This window comes from Helianthus annuus, chromosome 3 (genome assembly GCF_002127325.2).
Source record: "Helianthus annuus cultivar XRQ/B chromosome 3, HanXRQr2.0-SUNRISE, whole genome shotgun sequence".
NCBI lineage: Eukaryota > Viridiplantae > Streptophyta > Magnoliopsida > Asterales > Asteraceae > Helianthus > Helianthus annuus.
The window spans coordinates 30747540-30766231 of NC_035435.2; the positions used below are offsets into that span (position 1 = coordinate 30747540).

General features: G+C 37.5%; 1 long non-coding RNA gene across 7 annotated transcripts; it reads right to left on the minus strand.

Moving 5' to 3' along the window:
* Nucleotides 1–7678: 7678 nt before the first annotated feature.
* LOC118490325 lies at nt 7679–17718 on the minus strand. Of its 7 annotated transcripts, none has more exons than XR_004889235.1 (7): nt 16475–17715; nt 15901–15976; nt 15126–15264; nt 13498–15007; nt 12951–13434; nt 11542–11628; nt 7679–7938 (listed from the first exon to the last, which is right to left on the minus strand). It is a non-coding gene; the product is annotated as an uncharacterized LOC118490325 (long non-coding RNA). The 7 variants fall into 7 exon arrangements; XR_004889234.1 differs by having other exon boundaries at nt 7680–7938; nt 11542–13434; nt 16475–16550; nt 17474–17718; XR_004889237.1 differs by having other exon boundaries at nt 7680–7938; nt 11542–11617.
* Nucleotides 17719–18692: the final 974 nt, after the last annotated feature.

Here is an 18692-nt window from a genome sequence, read left to right on the forward strand (position 1 = left end):
TTTGTGCATCTTTGATCCGCGATATGAGGTCGGGTTCAATCTGCATTTAGCTAGATATCCATCAGATTTACTAAACTGGAGCCAAATGTTCATCCTTTCAAGATCCCTCCTAATATGAGGTTGAATTTGTAGGCAAGATATAGTCCCGGAATTCTTTCGGCTTAATGCGTCAGCTACAACATTGGCTTTGCCTGGATGGTATTGAATATTTGCGTCATAATCTTTTAAAAGTTCTAACCACCTTTTTTGCCTCATATTTAGCTCTTTCTGCGTAAATATATACTTGAGGCTCTTGTGGTCGGTAAAGATATCACATCTTTCACCATACAGATAGTGTCGCCAAATCTTAAGTGCAAAGACGACTGCGGCCAGTTCTAAATCATGTGTAGGATAGTTAACTTCATAAGGCTTCAACTGACGGGAGGCATAAGCGATAACCTTCCCATGTTGCATTAGCACACAACCTAATCCTTTCTTTGAGGCATCACTGTAGACTTGGTAACCTCCTGATCCAGAAGGGAGAGCGAGTATCGGAGAGGATACGAGTCGTTTCTTTAATTCTTCAAAGCTTTTCTCTTGTTCCTCATTCCAGGAGTACTTCACCCCTTTTCTTAGGAGTTTTGTGAGTGGTAAAGCAATTACCGAAAATTTTTCAACAAATCTTCGGTAATAGCCAGCAAGACCCAAGAAACTTCGTATTTCGGTAACAGAAGTGGGTCTTGGCCATTTTGTAATAGCTTCAACCTTTGTTGGGTCTACCATAATTCCCTCCGCTGATATGACATGACCTAGAAATGACACTTGGCTAAGCCAAAAGTCACATTTGGAAAACTTCGCGTACAACTTCTCATGTCGCAAGGTTCCAAGTACTATATGTAGATGTGCTTCATGCTCTTCGCGACTCTTAGAATATACCAGAATGTCATCGATAAAGACAATAACGAATTTGTCTAGGAATTGGTGAAATACGCGATTCATCAAATCCATAAAGACTGCGGGTGCATTAGTTAGCCCAAAGGGCATAACCAAAAATTCGTAATGACCATATCGAGTACGAAAAGCGGTCTTGGGAACATCATCATTCTTGACCTTTAGTTGATGGTACCCAGACCTCAGGTCGATTTTTGAGAAGAACTGAGCCCCCTGAAGTTGATCAAAGAGATCATCAATGCGAGGCAGAGGATACTGATTACGAATAGTAATCTTGTTCAGCTCTCGGTAGTCAATACATAAACGCATACTACCGTCTTTCTTCTTCACAAATAAGACCGGAGCACCCCAAGGTGAAACACTGGGTCTTATGAATCCTAAATCTAACAATTCTTGCAATTGTTCCTTCAACTCCTTCAGTTCCATCGGGGCCATACGGTATGGAGCTTTAGAAATAGGTTCGGCACCAGGGATCAAGTCGATGGTGAATTCTAACTGACGGTCGGGTGGTAATCCCGGAAGTTCATCCGGAAATATATCAGGATATTCACGGACAACGGAGTGGCTATCGATACTCTTAATACTAGCGGAAATATCCTTAATCGATGCTAGGAATCCAGCACAGCCGTTTGATATGGATTTTCGAGCCTTAAGCGCAGAGATAATTTTAAGAGATTTATGAGCTTGAGTTCCCTGATATATAATATCAGGATGATGAAGATTACTGAAAATAACACGGCGAGAATGACAATCTATAGTTACCTGATGTCTAGACAACCAATCTATTCCTAGAATAACATCAAAGTCACACATATGTATTGGAAATAGGTCTGCCTTACACACAATAGATTCAATACGGATCGGACAATCCTTATATACGTAAGTGATTACGGACGAAGTTCCTATGGGAGTGGAAATGGTTAAAGTATGATCTAAGAGAGTTGGTCTTATCGGAAGATACTTAGTAAACGAGTGGGATACTAAAGAATGAGTCGCTCCTGTATCGAATAACACATAGATACTATGTTCACCAATCTGAAGGGTTCCAGATACAGTACCTGGAACATTAGCAGCGTCAGTAGCAGAAAGTGCGAAAACTCTTCCTCCAACATTGGGTTGATGATTCTTCTTAGTATCTTTCTTAGGACATTCCTTGATCATGTGTCCAGTTTGGCCACATCTAAAGCAGGCTCCTGTACTTCGGTGACATACGCCTTGATGTCTCTTACCACAAGTATTACATAGAGGGTATGTAATCTGATTCGGGTTTACTTGTTGATTTAGTGGTTGAGCTCTAATAGGTTCTGCATACAACTGAATTTGGTTTTGAGCAGGCCTCGGGTTTTGAAGTCTAGGTTGCCATGGACGTGCTTGATTTCCAAAGTTTGGATTTCCTTGCACTTTGCGAGCTTGATGTGGTGGTGTAGTGGATGATTGGCCGATTTCCTGCTTAAATTGGCCTTCCCTATTTCTCTTCTTATTATCCCCAGTTCGAGATAGGAATTCTTTCCTTTCGAATTCAAAAGTTTTGATTGCATCAGCAACTTCGGTGATATCCTTAAATTTTATGTACATGATCGACTTCCGAATTCGATCATTAACTGCCCACTTGCATTTTTCAGCCTGGACTTCTGCTGATCCTGCAACATCTCCTACAATACTAGCCAATCTTGAAAATCGAGTAATGAACTCAGAGGCTGGTTCATCACTCCCCTGTCGAATCACTGCATACTCCCTGATATAAGCTTCTTTATCAGCGGTCGAAAAATACTTGTCGTAAAAGATATTACGAAAGTCGACCCATGAAAGATTAGCGTCAAAATCATCCCCTCCTTTGACTTGTTTATATCCTTCCCACCAAGTTTGTGCGTCATCTTCAAATTTGTAGGTAGCCAGTCTAACTTTGTATTGCTCCGGAACTCCAAGAACTCCGAAGATCTTTTCAATGTGAGCTATCCAGTTTCTTGCTTCGACTGGATTAGTAGCGTGACTAAAGGATTTTGGTTTTTGTTTTTGAAATTTACTAATCCATATGTCTATAGTATAAGTAATATTGTTCGTGGTATTCTCACGGGTTTGACCACCAGAGATTGGATTAGTGTTAGTGTGTTCTGGATGACGAGTTTGTTGAATAACGGCCTCAGCTGTTTGGGCAACAAGGTTTGGAAGCAACCCAGCAACAGCCTGGTTGATAGCATTAACTATGTTTGGATCAACTGGAGTCTCATTCGAAGAAGTGTTGTTACGTTCATGGTTAGTACGAGTATTCCTACGTGGCGGACGACGAGGAGGCATCTATAAGAATAGACATAGGAGTTAAATCAAATAAGAGATCAAGTTGAATCCTATCATAGATATCTACCCATTCCTCACAGGTCTTAATTACTATCTTCAAGTTTTCTACAGGAAAGAGCCTTTGCTCTGATACCATAGCTGTAACACCCCAACCCGGAAGGGCTGACGTGTCACAATAACGGTAACATAAACAAAAGTCATAATTCCATTTATTTATTTGTTAATGATACAACCACACGACCATTATTATACAAGCGGAGACAGTTGTCTTAATTAACTAACATCTTCAGATTTATTCCTAGGCTTTATTCTTCTCTCTTTTCCCCTCCCAAAGTAATCTGTGGACCTGTATATACAAAAAGTTTACGGAATGAGCCGAATGCTCAGTACGGAATTTTAGGCTCAAATAACACATACTGCTTCATATGAAATCTTATCTGGATGGAACTGTTAGGAGAAAATGATACGACGCAAGAACAAAATTTCATAGTTATATCTTACGGATGTACCCATGAGCAAACTTAAAACGTGACAATACACAGGTAGCTACTCCTGCATATTTATCACATGAGATGGCGAATTGGCATACCCGTTATCCACCTCCTTATACTTATACTTAAACTCTAGGATCGATCCATACGCCTCCTAATAGCTTTATGTACCACACTTGTACTTAAGAGACGCCGTGAACTAATCTCTCCGTCACGGATGGAGCACATGATGTTGATGCCACAACAACATGCTCGTGGGACACTCCACGAGAAGCGATACTCAGGGTATCAGAGTACAAATGGTCTTATTCACATAACTTATAAAACTTATTTTCATAACAAAACGGAACATATATCGGAACATGCGATAATGAGTGTAACAACATAATACTATCGCATGACATGAAAACTAAATCAATTGATAGGAATCGAACGGACTGTCAAATGAATCGATAATCAAAGACGTGAGGAGTTTTTAACAGATATAGTAATTTAGTGGTTTTATAACAATTTGAATATGAAGCAATAAAGAGTGGGGTAAGGATCCGTACCTTAATAACTCCAAAGTGAAGCTACCTTATGCTAATATTTTAGATTTATATGGGCAGAGTTTAGATTACTGATTAATCTTTTAACCTAATTTCACAATAATGCACACAAAACAGAGTTAGTGATCAATACAACGATTACGAAAATTCCCCGAGATCAATTTGGACAATGAATGTCCAAGTGCAATACTTCGGCTCATTTATCAAAATGACAAACGATAAAGTACAGTACTTCGGCTCGTATATCGAATCATCGACAACGATAAAGTACACTGCTTCGGCTCAGTCATCGGATTACCGATGATAGATGAAGCATAACCCAAATATGGGCAGCACTTAGATATTCTTTGGGATATATTGATTCCGAACAATGAATCGTAATAGCGATCGAGTAATTACCCTGATTGCGGCAGCACCTCGATAATAGTGTGTGTTAATTGAAGTAAAACGACGATAACTCTGTGTATATTGTGAGTTTTTCCGTCGATTTTGTGCCAGAAATCAAGTCCCAGACTCCTCTATTTATACCCGAATTTTGACACCGTCGCGTAGCGCGAGGGGTATCACTTGTAGGCGTCGCGCTACGCTATTGGTAATTTATGTTAGGCGAAATTTGTCCCTGTCGCGTAGCGCGAGGGGTAACCCCTATATGTGTCGCGCTACGCGAGTGGTCACCTATTTTCTATAGGTAGCTTCGTGTCTAAGTAGCTTAGCTGAGTTGATAAAATTGTAAAATTCAAAACGGCCAGCAAGTTATTTAGATAATCGTAACTAGGGTTTTGCCCCCCTGAGTTTTAGGGGCCCTGATCCTGATTCCGATTGTTCTAAAAATTTTTAGGGTTCATGCCAATTTACTTGGGTGTCTCATTTAGGGTTTCCTTAATAAATAATTACTATTATTCTTTTTATTTCTATAAAAATGATTTTAAATTTATGGGCATTACATGGCTGGTATTAGCTTCCTATGCATCACGAATAGTCTCGCAAACTCGATGCCGTATCTGAATGAACAATATTTTATTATTTTGATCCGCTGTGGATACATTCGACTTCTGTAATACATTTGATATTACAACCAGAGGTTGAAGTATATATTTATCTTTAAAGCTTCCGCTGTGCATTTATATAATTGTGTGGTTTGACTATATTGTTGCCAACATCGTCACGGAAATCCCCCACCGGGCCCACCGATGATACACGTGGAAATCGGGGTGTGACAAGTTTGCGGCTCTAATGGCCAACCTTGATAAACAAACAGGAGAGGTAAAAACTAATTTTGTGTGTTTAAAATGCTGTGAACTACAGGGTGAGGTTGACAGGTTGTCCACACACAACCAAAGTTTGGTAAGCGAAATGTCTAACATAAAAGAATCAAATTTTTTCGCTAAAAGAAATGAATCTCTATACTTGAAGAAAATTAAAGGTTATGAAACTGAAATTGATTCTTTAACCTGCAAACTAAATGAAAAACTTCAAGTCATAGACTTAGCTCATGACATGATGGCTGAGAAAACAAAAGAGATTTCTGAAAAAAGCAAAGAGTTGACAGATGCACAACTCAAAATTGTTGAACTTGAAAAGAAGTTAGGACAATTCAGGGATTCTACTTTTGTCATGAAACACATGATGGGTGGGTTAAAAAAGAGTAATGACAAGACTAGTGTTGGATTCCAAGGCTTTAATGAAGTCCCACATCCTCTTAGTCATGATTATTCATTCCTACCTGATGAAGATGAGCTAACCAATTTTATGTCAACAGCACCAAGTAGTTCCACCTCAAGTCAAGGAGATGAGTCTGAGAGAGGTGATGCTAAGAAGGATAATAACAGCAAACCTGTTTTGAAAAAGAAAACTTCACAACCTAAGAATAAAAATTCGACTTTTGCTAAAAAGATAAATTTTGTTCAAGGAAGTGACATGAAAAACGAAACAGCTGTTATTGAAAATGAATCGAACGTAGAGTTTGCTAACAGGATCTAGCATCGTATTCGTCATTAACTGAAATAGGGGGATGCGGGGACATACGTCTTCTCCTTGGAGTGATTCGTGTGATTGCAGGACCGTGTGCCAAACCGCCGCATCCTGATTAGTAGCTCCCCTGCTGACAGGATCTAGCATCGTCATTGAATTGCGCCATCGTGTCTTTTCAAAGGCCTCGCCTCGATAGTCGTATGTGACGTACCTCAACCTCTGTTGATGTATAGTTTAAGTTTCACGTATACATGTGCACTAGCGTTACATTCCGCGTAGAATGTGATGTATTCCGACATCCGTTGACGTAAAATTTGAGTTTCATGTATTCTCGTGCACTAGTGTTTTGTTATGCGTAGGTTGCCTGCTCGGGAAGTTAAAATATCATAGACAATATGGATAATAGTGCATGCCCGAGTTAATGTTCGCGGTTCCTATGTGATGACCTTTAATGAACTTCAACATAAGTTTCCGAAGGTCCTAAATGCATGTTTCCTAAACTCTCAGAGTTTTGTTTACCGTGCGTATTTGTTTTGTGCACCGTGTATAAAACACAACAATCGAGTATGTTTAAAAACAAAATTTTGACTGTTTGTTTTTCGGCAATGATTGGAGACCATATTCGAGTCTTAGGCGTTCTGTATGTATTCAAAGTCTCAATATTCTAAGTCCCAGAGAAAAGTGAGGTTAGAGCCTAGTGGTTCCTATAGAAAACCTTATTCGCTGTAACCTATAGCTCTGATACCAATCTGTCACACCCCGAAATTATCAGAGCATTGGCGTGACTGGACTGGTATCTTCATTGCACAGCGGAAGCAAATAAGTTAAGACTTCTAGAAATTGAACGCCACTAAGTACTCGACTCCACATGGTTCTCCTATTCCAACCGTGCCATAGTTTCTGAAAAGTAACCTGAGAAAGAAACATGCGAAAAATCAACATAAAGTTGAGCGAGTTCATAGTTTGTTTGTAAAAGATTTGAAATAAATCTTTTGAATGACCGGTTTATGAAATAATATTGAGAAAACGAATTTAAAATCATTTTCTTGCCCAATTATATGGAAACTTTGTATTTGTAACGAATTATTTTCGTAAAACCATGTTTTTGTAAACTCTCGTATTTGTAATGTTCGTATAACTGTCATTGCCCACCCTGACTTTGACTCCATGCCCGCATAATCCCTATGCTTTGAATTTGTATAAAACATTTATAAACGGTGTATGTATGAAAGTCCCTGGTATGTAGCAATAAGGAAAAAAAAGAGATCACCAATGGTTTGCAAGGCCATTGATATGTGTGAAGTGATTCAGGAAGACTCAAACCTAGCGGAGTTGCACCGGGCTTCCGGCTGTAAGACACAGTTGTCACACCCTGGCTTTGCGGAAGCGTGGTTAATTTGGTGCGACTTCTTAATACCATAGCTTAATCATAACAAAGCTATATGAAAGTAAAACCATGCAAGATCATCCATTGATTAAGTTTCAAAATAAAAGTACCACAACATTGTTTTAAAGTACCGACACATGCAACGGAAGTTACAACCTAATTCATAAAAACATTGTTCAGAATCACAAACATAAAGCAGACGTAGTTTAAGAGCGGTGGCTCGTCCAGGCAAGAGACACGACCCCTAAACTTTGGATGACCTTATTTCTCATACGCAGCGTGAAAACGTATCATACCATGCCAGATCCTTAATTACCTGAAATACATGTAAGTTGGAAAAATCAACAAAAATTGTTGAGCAAGTTCATGTGTAGTGAGTAAGTAAAAACCTTTGTAAGTATAAAATCCTGGTATGTAGCAAATAAGGAAAAAGAGATCACCAATGGTTTGCAAGGCCATTGATATGTGTGAAATGCAAGTAGGAAGGCTCAAACCTAGCAGATTTATGCGCCGGGTACAAAGTCATCCCGAGGTCCGTTACGCTGGGCCTGGGACTGGGCTCGCTACACCCAAATAGATCTATCGCTCCTGCCCCTCGGTCCTACCCTGAGGATTAATGACCTCAAGTTTCCGCCTACCCAGTTCACATGATCTAAATAACAACCCTCCTCACGCTAACGATACCATATAAGAAATATTCGCAAACATAGTAACATGTATTTCACCCCCGCAGTTTAGAAAACTGAAAACAGTTAAGAGAAAAGGGGGACATGAACTCACAGCGGTGCGTCTCTACCAAGTATACTCCAAATCAAGCAGCTGTGCAACGACCTACATGTGCTAATTCTATTAGACGGATGGCCGTGCCTTAGCTTTATAGTTTACATTTTTGGGAAATAGTTAGACAACTATTTCGTGTTTATATCTTGCATGTACTTGGTAGTTAATCTCCTTCCCAAGGATGGGGGATTTAATACATGTGTATTTGTATTATATCATTAAGTCCCACTTAATATATTTTTACTTCTTATTCCAAAATATAAATATTTTTCTCAAAAATATTATATTTTCTCTTCACTTAATACTTTCCAAAATAATACGTTGACGAAATACGCGTTTATGAATATTTCCGTATAAAGCGTAAGTCACGTTTTAACGATTAAGTGGTAATAGTAATTACTGTTGTAACTTATACGTTCGTTGTGTAAGCGTTTCTATTATTTTGGGTTCGTCAACGTTTGTAAATATTATTTTTACTCTAAAAATAATATTTATATATTTTCACAAAATAATCATAAACAGTTGTGGTGAAAAATATATTTATCGAATAAATATTTATCACGTTTAGTTTTTGTGAAAATCCCACCTCCGATTATTTAATAAATAAAGTCATGGCGAAATATATTTTGAAAACATCTCAAAAAAATAGTCTAACACTTGTAAATAATTCTAAGTGTTAGATTTTTAGAAAAATTTCGCCAGAGTTTCCCCTGTAACTGGAGGTGGCCACGTTTTCGAGCGTATCATTTTCTTTTACAAAATCACTTCAACAATTTCTTAATTCAATCAAACAATTTCCGACACATCAAACTAATCGACAAGTATGTAAAATCGCATAATCACATGAACTTGTGGTTTTTCTGAAAACTATAGTGTAGATCCCGTTATATTTTGTGGATCTATGTGTAAAGTAACTAAATTTTGTAAAAACCTCGTTTTTAGAATAAGTCATCCTTTACAACTTCCCGACAACTTTTATAAAAATTGTTACTTTGTCGGATCTTTCGTTTCACAAGTGTTTATACACGTGTAGTTTGTAAAAATCATATTTGTTAGTGTGTCATCCGACTTTTATACAACATGATTTTCTCGACACTTGGTTCTACGAATATACCACTTGTACATGCGTAGATCCGCTAGTTTTAAATACTATTTTACAAGTCAAAATACTTTTACACAAGTTCATGTCTTCCGTGTGGTAGAGTTTCACCTTTTAACCCTTGTACCGATAGAAACAAGCTTATGTCAAGATCTATGATCTTAACAAAGTCGGGTTAAACGATGATCAGAGCCACCACAACGTAGATCGGGCCTCAATAATCAACATATTCAAACACTACAACTTTTACACAAGTTATGATCTTTTATCCAACAAAATTCAAGTTTTAGTAAACTTTAAAGATTCAAAAGATGGGTTTCCGCATTTTAACCGTTATAAATCATATTAACCACCTTAGATATGTTCGAGAGTGAGTTTTAAACATTATACCTCTAGCTCGGGGCTAGGGAAGATTCTAGGCGAAAATGAGGTGGATAAAAGCTAAGTAATGAGGTCCTTCCGCTTCCGTTTGCTCCAAGGCTCCTAATACGTGACCCGTAAGGCTTGTATATACTTGGAATGGATTGATCAAAGCTCGACAATGGTGGATGGTGGTGGGGAGTCTTCGGCCGAGAACCAAGAGAGGGAAAGAGAGAGTGATTTTTGGTGAAGTGTGGTGTGGGATCTCTTGTGTTAAGCTCATGTATTTATAGACAAACTCATGTTCCAATTCCAATGGTTTTTATGTCTACTAGATATTAGACATAACTTAATTTAATAATCAAATGTGTACTAGCTAGTTACAAGAGGACCAAACCGGCCCAAGGGGGGGGGGTCACTTGGTTCGATTTCAAGTGTGTAGTTGGAGCTTAGTTACGTTAAGTAGGTTAACTTTAGGGTTTAACTCCGTTAGTTAAGTGTTGCGTTATATCACGGGTGTTAGGGTAATCAGGGACCCTAACTGGCTCAGAAAAAGACTAATGATATTTCTGGCAATATTTTTATGTTCCGGGTATAGTCCGGTTGTTCGGTTGGATAGTAATCCGTTAAAGTGCTTAAGTAATCTTTTAAGCGTCGTTAATGATACTTTTAGTGACACCTTTTGTTCTGCAAAGTGTCAGGAATATTTCCTCATGTTTTGGCACTTTATTAGTTAGCTAGAAGCTAGTGTGTTAAATAAAGTGCTGTGTTTTGTGCTTAGAGTACGTTTTAGGCACATCCAATCATTGTATCTTATTCCTAGAGACGCAGTTTTACAACCCTTGTATCCCTACACACACTATGGGTGTAGTAAAATATTTCTGGCTCATACAGGCCTTTAGAGGCAGTGTTTGCCTGATGCTGGCTTTATCAGCATGTTAAATAGGTTATCCGTTCATAGTGCTACTGTGCTTTTGTGCATCATGAAAATAATGTAGTGACAGTATGTAAGGTATGATGCAGATATGTACAAGTATCAACAGTCAAGTAGCAGTCTATCCATAAATTCAAGTAAGCACAGTAATTAAGCAGTAAATTATTATTAATTAAGTCGTACGGAAACCTGGTTTAGTGAGGGTTGTCACAACAGTCACCACTATGGGCCGCCCCGGCCTCATGGGTGTGGGCTCGCTACACCCAAATAGATCTATCACTCATGTCCCTCGGTCCTACGACGAGGATTAATGGCCTTTAGTAGCCGCTTACCCACTCACATGATCTAACGGTGTATGAAAGTCCCTCCTTAAGCTAACCATACCATGTATAAAAATGTTTGTATAATTGTAACATGTATTTTACCCCAGCCTCTAAGGCTGAACCTCCCCAGCCTCTAAGGGTAACTCCCCAGTCTTTTTATATTATCACCAGAGGATCCATCCCTAGTCATGAAAATCATTCACATTTTAATAATACGCATTTGTTTTGTAAAAACCGGTATATTTAGTATGATCCATTCGTAAACCATTTGAGTTCCTCGAAATCCATTCGTAACATGTTTTAGAAATATGAGTTTTTGTTCGTTCAAAAACTTTGTATGTTCTTGCAAAACGTGCATGTCTTTCCACCCCGAAAACATTTATAAAAATGTAAAACCGTAAAAAGGTGGGGTTATGAACTCACCTGAATTGCCTTGTGCAAACTAGCTAATTACGACTTCGTGATGTCGTTTCCAAGACTTGACTTGCTAGCATGCATTCTACAATATTTCTAACACAGAATATCTTATAAGTTTCTAAGTAAACGCAGTAACTACACTACGTGTCATCGAGCTCTATCGAATCGTTAACCGAACGATTCAACGGTAAATTGTTAGTTTGATGTAAATGATAAAGTTAGATTTGATAAGTGTCGTTTATTATCGATAATAACCAATAAGTCCTGAAAAGACTTGATTCTCGAGAGATTTAAAAGTAAATAAATATTTATATATAAAAATATATAAATATATCGTTGTAATTGTGTTAGCCGTCTCGAGAATTCGTAGAACAGTTATATGAAAACAATATATAATCAACTCGTATCACGTTTCGCGTCTTAACAAAATATAGGTATATGCCGTTTAGGCGTTTAAAATAAATATAAAAAGTTATATTTATTTTATAAAAGCATCATCGAGTCGTTCGATGTTTGAAATAAACAGATAAGTTATATCTATTTTTAGAAAAGAATACGAGCCGTTGGTGTTTAAAATAAATATACAAACTATTTTTATTTTAATAAAAGAATCATCGTGTTGTTTGATATCCGAAATAAATATATGAATTATATTTATTTTATAAAACGAAACTATATTGTTTGATATTCGGAATAAATAAATATATAAATTATATTTATTTATTTATTTATTTTTATAACGGAATTGACGAGGTTTCAAAACTTAGAATGAATATAATAATTATATTTATTCGTTGTAAATAGTCTCCGAATCGTTGCTTTCGAAAGTCGTAAAGTGTTGTCGAAAGTTTGAAATAAATGTAAACTGCATTTATATTATAAAAGAAGTGTCGTGTAGCTTGACATTCTAAATAAATATGCAATCTACATTTATTTTTATGAAAAGAAGTCGTAATATTCGTCATTTGAAACAATATAAATAATTTCATTGATTATATAAAAGTTTCGTCGAATTTTCAAGGTTTTAAAATAAATATAATAACTATATTTATTAGTTGTGAATAACATCGAATCGTCGTTTTTAGTGAGTTGTAAAGTAACGTCAAAAGACGTTATATGTTCGTATTTGTTTTTCTAAAAGGGTATTCGAATCCGATAGTTTGCTTTATAATAAAACGCGTTGTATATTACGAATTTTTTCTCAAAAAACGGACAGAGTTTCCTCTGTTTTTGGACATCCTGGACAACCAAGTTGTCGTTATATTTTTCAAGGTTTAACAATGTTCAATAACCAATATAAACAATTCTTGTAAAAGCGACAAAATGTAATCTAAGTACTAATCCGTTCGGTTTGAGCTCGTTTCACGAAAATAAATAGATTTATAACGAAATAATTCACGCCATTAAATCTTTACCGCTCTTTGCGTCGAACCGTTGACTGAGTTGACTAAGTTTGACCGTGTTGACCGAGTTGACTCGGGTTTGACTGAGTCGAATCGGACCTGAAATCTGACCATAGTTGACTGTTGACTCGAGCTGACCGTACCGCGAACCTCAATCCCAAAATTGTGAACCCGAACCGTACTGATGTTAACCATTTGTTTGACTGAACTCGAACCGAGTTGACTGAATGCTGATCGAGTCGACTCGGTTTGACCGAGTTGACCCGAACCGGCTAACCCGTTGACTGACCTGTGGCCGAACCAAACCACGAACCACGAGAACGAATCGAAGCTAACCCGAACATGAATCCGGTTCCTAAACACGTAATCTGACCCAAGCCTCCCGAAAGACCTGACCCGCGGCTGTGACCCGAACCGCGACTGTGACCCGAACCGCTCTCAACCCGAACCCGAAGCTTCCAAGAACTGAACCGGAACTGGATTGCCGACCGAAAACCTGAACCGGCTCGAACTGTCATCTTCAATCTTCAAGAAACAAAAGAAAATGGTAGGGACTTACCGGAAATTTATCGAAGCATACGCACCACCGCCGCTGTTCGACTCCACCGCCGCCGACGTGAGCGGCGGCGCTGCTCCGCCGTCTCCGATTCTCTGATCTCTCTCCTCGGCCTCTCTCTCTCTCTCTATCTCGTTTCACTCTCTCTCCTTGCCTTCTGGAACCAGCCATCGCTCATCACCACCACCCAACGATGGTGGCGGTGGTCCGATTTGACAGATCGAACAGAAAAGGGGGGTGGGTATTCAGGGGTGTGTGGGTGTTATTGGAGGAGGAAGTCGCCGGCATCGGTGCCGGTGTTGGCTCCGGTCGGCTTGACCAACTGATCGAGAGCAGGGGGATGTTGTGGATGGTGTGGGTGTTGTTTTTGTGTCTGTAGTATAGAGGTCGAGAGAGTATGAGAGTAATGAGTGTATTGTGGGTTTGTGTGTGTGTAAATTAATATGCAGACAAAGGGGGAGAGGAGAGTAATATGTCTGTGTATTTGATTTCTTTGTGGGTAAAGTTCTGTATGTGTATGTAGTATATATATAAAATCAGGCAACATCTTTATAGATTGTGTGGTTTCATCTTTTGAGACATAAAATCTCTTGTAAAGATTATATAGAGATTTAGTAAGATTTGTAGAGATCTTCAACAGATTTCTAAGGCAAAGATTTTGCAGAGATTTGCAAAAGATTTGTAGGGATTTTATAGGATCTATTATATTATGTGCAGGTTTTGGCTTGTGGGTTTTGGGCTTGGGCCCAGGGCCCACAAGCTCAATCTCCGTGCTTAAGCGGTCCGTAATTCCTACGTGACCCGTTATCGAAACCTGAAATTGTCGGAACGTCATAATATAAAATTTTTGTTCTAAAAGTGCGTAAAATAATACCCATAATCGTTGCCATTTAATATTCCGCAGATTCCACGCGAATCTTCATGCGCGTACTGTAAAGTCGGATAAACGTTCCTAGGCACTCTAAAGGCCTAATTAAGTTAATTTGTGCTGTAAACACTATTTATTATCGCGTTAATCACCTGTTAATCACGTAATTAAGAGCCGTAAATCACCGGTTGTCACACGTCCATAGTTGGAACACTTGTCTTCCACATCATCTTAATTAATATTCAAATCAAATTTTGGATCAGTCTACAGGAGAAACAAATGTTTGTCAATTCAGACCCAAAATCAAAAGAACCCATAATAAACTAGTAGGGCCAATGGTGGCAAGTATCATGAAAATCAAAGAACTCGACAAAAATGAAGTAAAGTAGATAAAGAATCAAAGATAAACGACCAATGGCAAATAAACGGTATAAACTCTCATAAGTCATATCCTTAAGCATTTGCAGTAGCTACTTCATGCATTGCATGAATTAGGTATAAACGACCAATGGCAAATTAATCCAAAATGCAGCACCAACAAATACCAAAACAGAAACAGCAGATTCACAAGCTTAGATTCACACGCTTTTCCTGATGTAGCAGAAGAGAACACGCAAATGCAGACTTGCATCCACCCATGATAATCTTATAATGCCAAAAGCAACAACAGCGAGCCATTAATCGCAAACAAACACATTATAAATTGAAAAGCAAGATCATAATAAAGCACCAACTTTGTTAGCAGTAGGAAAGGCTGGGTTACCTTGAACCAAGGCATCAATTTGCCACCATGAATTAAACTACAGTGTCTTCAAAAACTCGGCTTCTCTTTTGGCCTAGAAGAAAGAAGCTCTTGCAAAATGTAGATAATTAGAGACAGAATCTCTTCGAATGTCTCTAAGCTATAACAATATTTCACGCAAGTAGATTTTCAATCAAATTAGAAGATACTGGATTTGGTTTTAAAACTAATTACTAACAATGGCAACTTAAAGAGCTTTATTGTTTGGATTTAACTATGGGTGCAAAAAAGCTGAGCCGAGCCCGATCTCGTTGAACTTTAGGAAGCTCGAGCTTGGATCGATTCGAGCTTTGTTGCTAAAGCTCAAACTCGGCTCGTAGATAGTTTTTCAAGCTCGAGCTCGGGCTCGACTAGTTTAATATTTTTTGATTAATTTATATTAGTTATAATTATTATTTTATATATAATTAACTTACTTTTCATAATTGTATAAATAGTAATTATTATTTAATAATATATTTAATATATTAATTATTATTATAAATCATATAAAACAGTGGGCTCGTTTAGGCTCGCACGCCGGATCGAGTTTGATAAGCGAAGCTCGAGCTCAAGCTCATTTACAAAACGAGCTTGTTTTTAGGCTCGGGCTCCGACTCGAGCTCGTTCAAGCTCAGCTTGTTTCGAGCTTTTTTTGGAGCCGAGCTCAAGTAACTCGGCCCGTTGGCACCCATAGATTTAACAGATTATGTTTCTATCATCCAATTATGTGGAAGTCATTAGATCGATGTCATACCAGCTGTAACAATGTAACAAAACTGATGTAAATATATGGTCATGAATGCTCCATAAAACCACATATTTATCCTTCCCTGTAATGTGATATTCAAATTACATTATTATAATTGTTCAAATGTTAAGTAATAAGATTAGTCAACCAACTAATAACATAAACCAGGGTAAATGGGTAATATAAGCATAAGTCAAAAGTTACACTAAATACCACTTTTGAGGTATCCTTTATGGCGAGGTAAATGAATTGCCAAAAAACTATAAAATGACAAAAAGTGAGGCAAATGAATTGCCAAAAAACTGTAAAATGACAAAAGGTAATAATACGCTTCCATCTATCAAAAGTTGGTTGTTTCACGGTCAGTATTGCTATTTTTACAACTCTATATGCGACACAAGCTATAAATTTGAACACATTTTGCAATTCTCCACTAAGTTTTTTGTTGGAATTCAGTATGAAGAAAACAAATCAATATGTGGCTCTTGAAATGTTTTAATACTTTTACGGCCTTAATGAAGCGTTTTAACTTCTTAAGTAGCCTATAATACATTATCCATATAAACTAAAATCTTCTAACCTCCTGACAGTACATAAGGTTCAGGTGGGTTTAGTTGGGCACATTGTAAGAGCAATTTCTATATTGTCAGCATGTCCTGTAAGCATTTTCCCAAAAAAAAATGTTATCTGATGTTACAACTGCCACATAATTAAAAATCTGAGCTCAAGATACTGATTAACCAAAAAGAATATGAACCTCAAATATTTGATGTTACAATTTCCATCACATTATAGCTTTGTACTTCTTTACAATCTAAGAGCATTCCCATCCAGTCCATCATATGTAGTGTGTGGGGTTTTTAAAATGTAAGGAGTATAAAAAGTGGTTGTGAGTGGAGGAGAGAGAAAATATTATTGTTCATCTGTATATTTGGGGGGACACTGTTCACCCACTATAATTTTTTAATATATATTGAAAGTGGTTGTGAGTGAAAGAGAGAGAAAAATGTAATATATATTGAAAAGGAGAGAGAGAGAGAAAAAATATTTGTTTTTAGTGGAAATATATTGATATAGGAGTTGATTTTTAGTGAAATGTATGTATATTTTTAGTGGATTGGATGTGAATGCTCTAAGAGTGTGCTTCCTCATTTAACTAGAATACCAATAAATCACATAGGCATTAACACGGGTTGTAAAACAGATGAGAGAAAAAAACATAATTAGTCACTTGAGATATATATTCAGCTACAACAACTTTTGGCTTCACTACACCCCAATTTGCTGTAACTATTATGTTTGAAACACTTCCATCAATCTGAAGAAGAAGTACAAGGCATCAGCACATCAAGCAGGTGATTATCACTAAGACATCTGATTATTACTAGCTAATCCGCTTTCTCTATTCCACTACCTTTTGTCCGAGCAGGTGATTCCTTGACAGGCCCGTTTGAAAAAACAATGATTTGTTATGCTTTCTTTAAAAATTTATTGAACCCACAGTCGATTTAACACCCTTTACATCAAGCACTAAATGAATAAAGCCAGCGTTAATAGATCAATAAGGATCGGAGTATACCTGAAATCATGTATACTAAAGTTGATGGACTTGACGACGAAGATGTGCGGTGATTATCAAAATATAAGGGATTATTTGAGACGAATATGACAAGTCCATGAAGATGGAATTGAGACGAATTTGATCATACCGTGAAGTACCTGCAGATGGAAATCTTGAGATGATAGATCGATGGTTTTATTAGGGTTTATTTGGTGTGTGTGTGGGGGGGGGGTTGGGGGGGGGAATCATCAATCGTGAAGGTGTAAAGTATCAGATGAGACATGGTTTATTAGTGAAGATATCAAGTATCATATGGATTTTGGGAGGGGAATCAAATTAGGGATGAGCATTTGTTACCCTCCCTAAATAGAATTAGGGAAAATTTAGGCGGAAGGTATAAAAATATGAGCGGGAAATTAAAATTTTCATGTGAGAAGAAAGATGTTCTTCGGATTTTTCTTTTGAATTTTGGGTTTTCTGGGTCGGAGTGTTCAGGTTTTTTATTGTGAAAAATGAACCAATAACCGACCCATTTAGATTTCGAGTTAGTCGGGTTCTAGTTAGGGGTGTAATGAGCCGGGCCAACCCGACTAGGCTCGAGCTCAGCTCGTGATTAGGGGTGTCAATTTTTGACACGACACGAACCTAACACGAAATTCGCGGGTTTGGGTTTAGTCTAAACGGGTTCGGGTCAGTTTCAGTTTGAACCCGCCAATCCGTTTAGCTAAATGGGTCAGGTTCGGGTCAACCCGGTCGGGTTGGCGGGTTGACCCATTTAACCCATTTCTATAATATTATATTTTTTACAATATGTTTTATGTTATACATTAAATTTTATTTGTATTTTATGCTATACTTATAACTTAAAAATAGAAGTCAACATTAGATTTTATGATTTTAATTTAATTTTATTATCTACTTTGTGTTTTTTTTTTTTGTAGTAGATGTTAATTTTAATATATTAATTTTCTGAAAAAAATAAAAAAATTCAGGTTGAACAGGTTGGGTTCGGGTCAGCCTGCGAATATTCGTGTCACATCCTGACCACGAAAAACAACAAATCGTGACGGAAACATCGGGGAGTGTTGCAACAGAATCATTGTTTCATAACACATGGATTGATGTTCTGTTTTATTAAATTAAATGTATTACATTACATTCAAATTAGAAACAAAACATGAACAAATAGACTTTCATTGTTATTAAGTCACGAAGGCCTCGTCCGTTCCTATGTGAG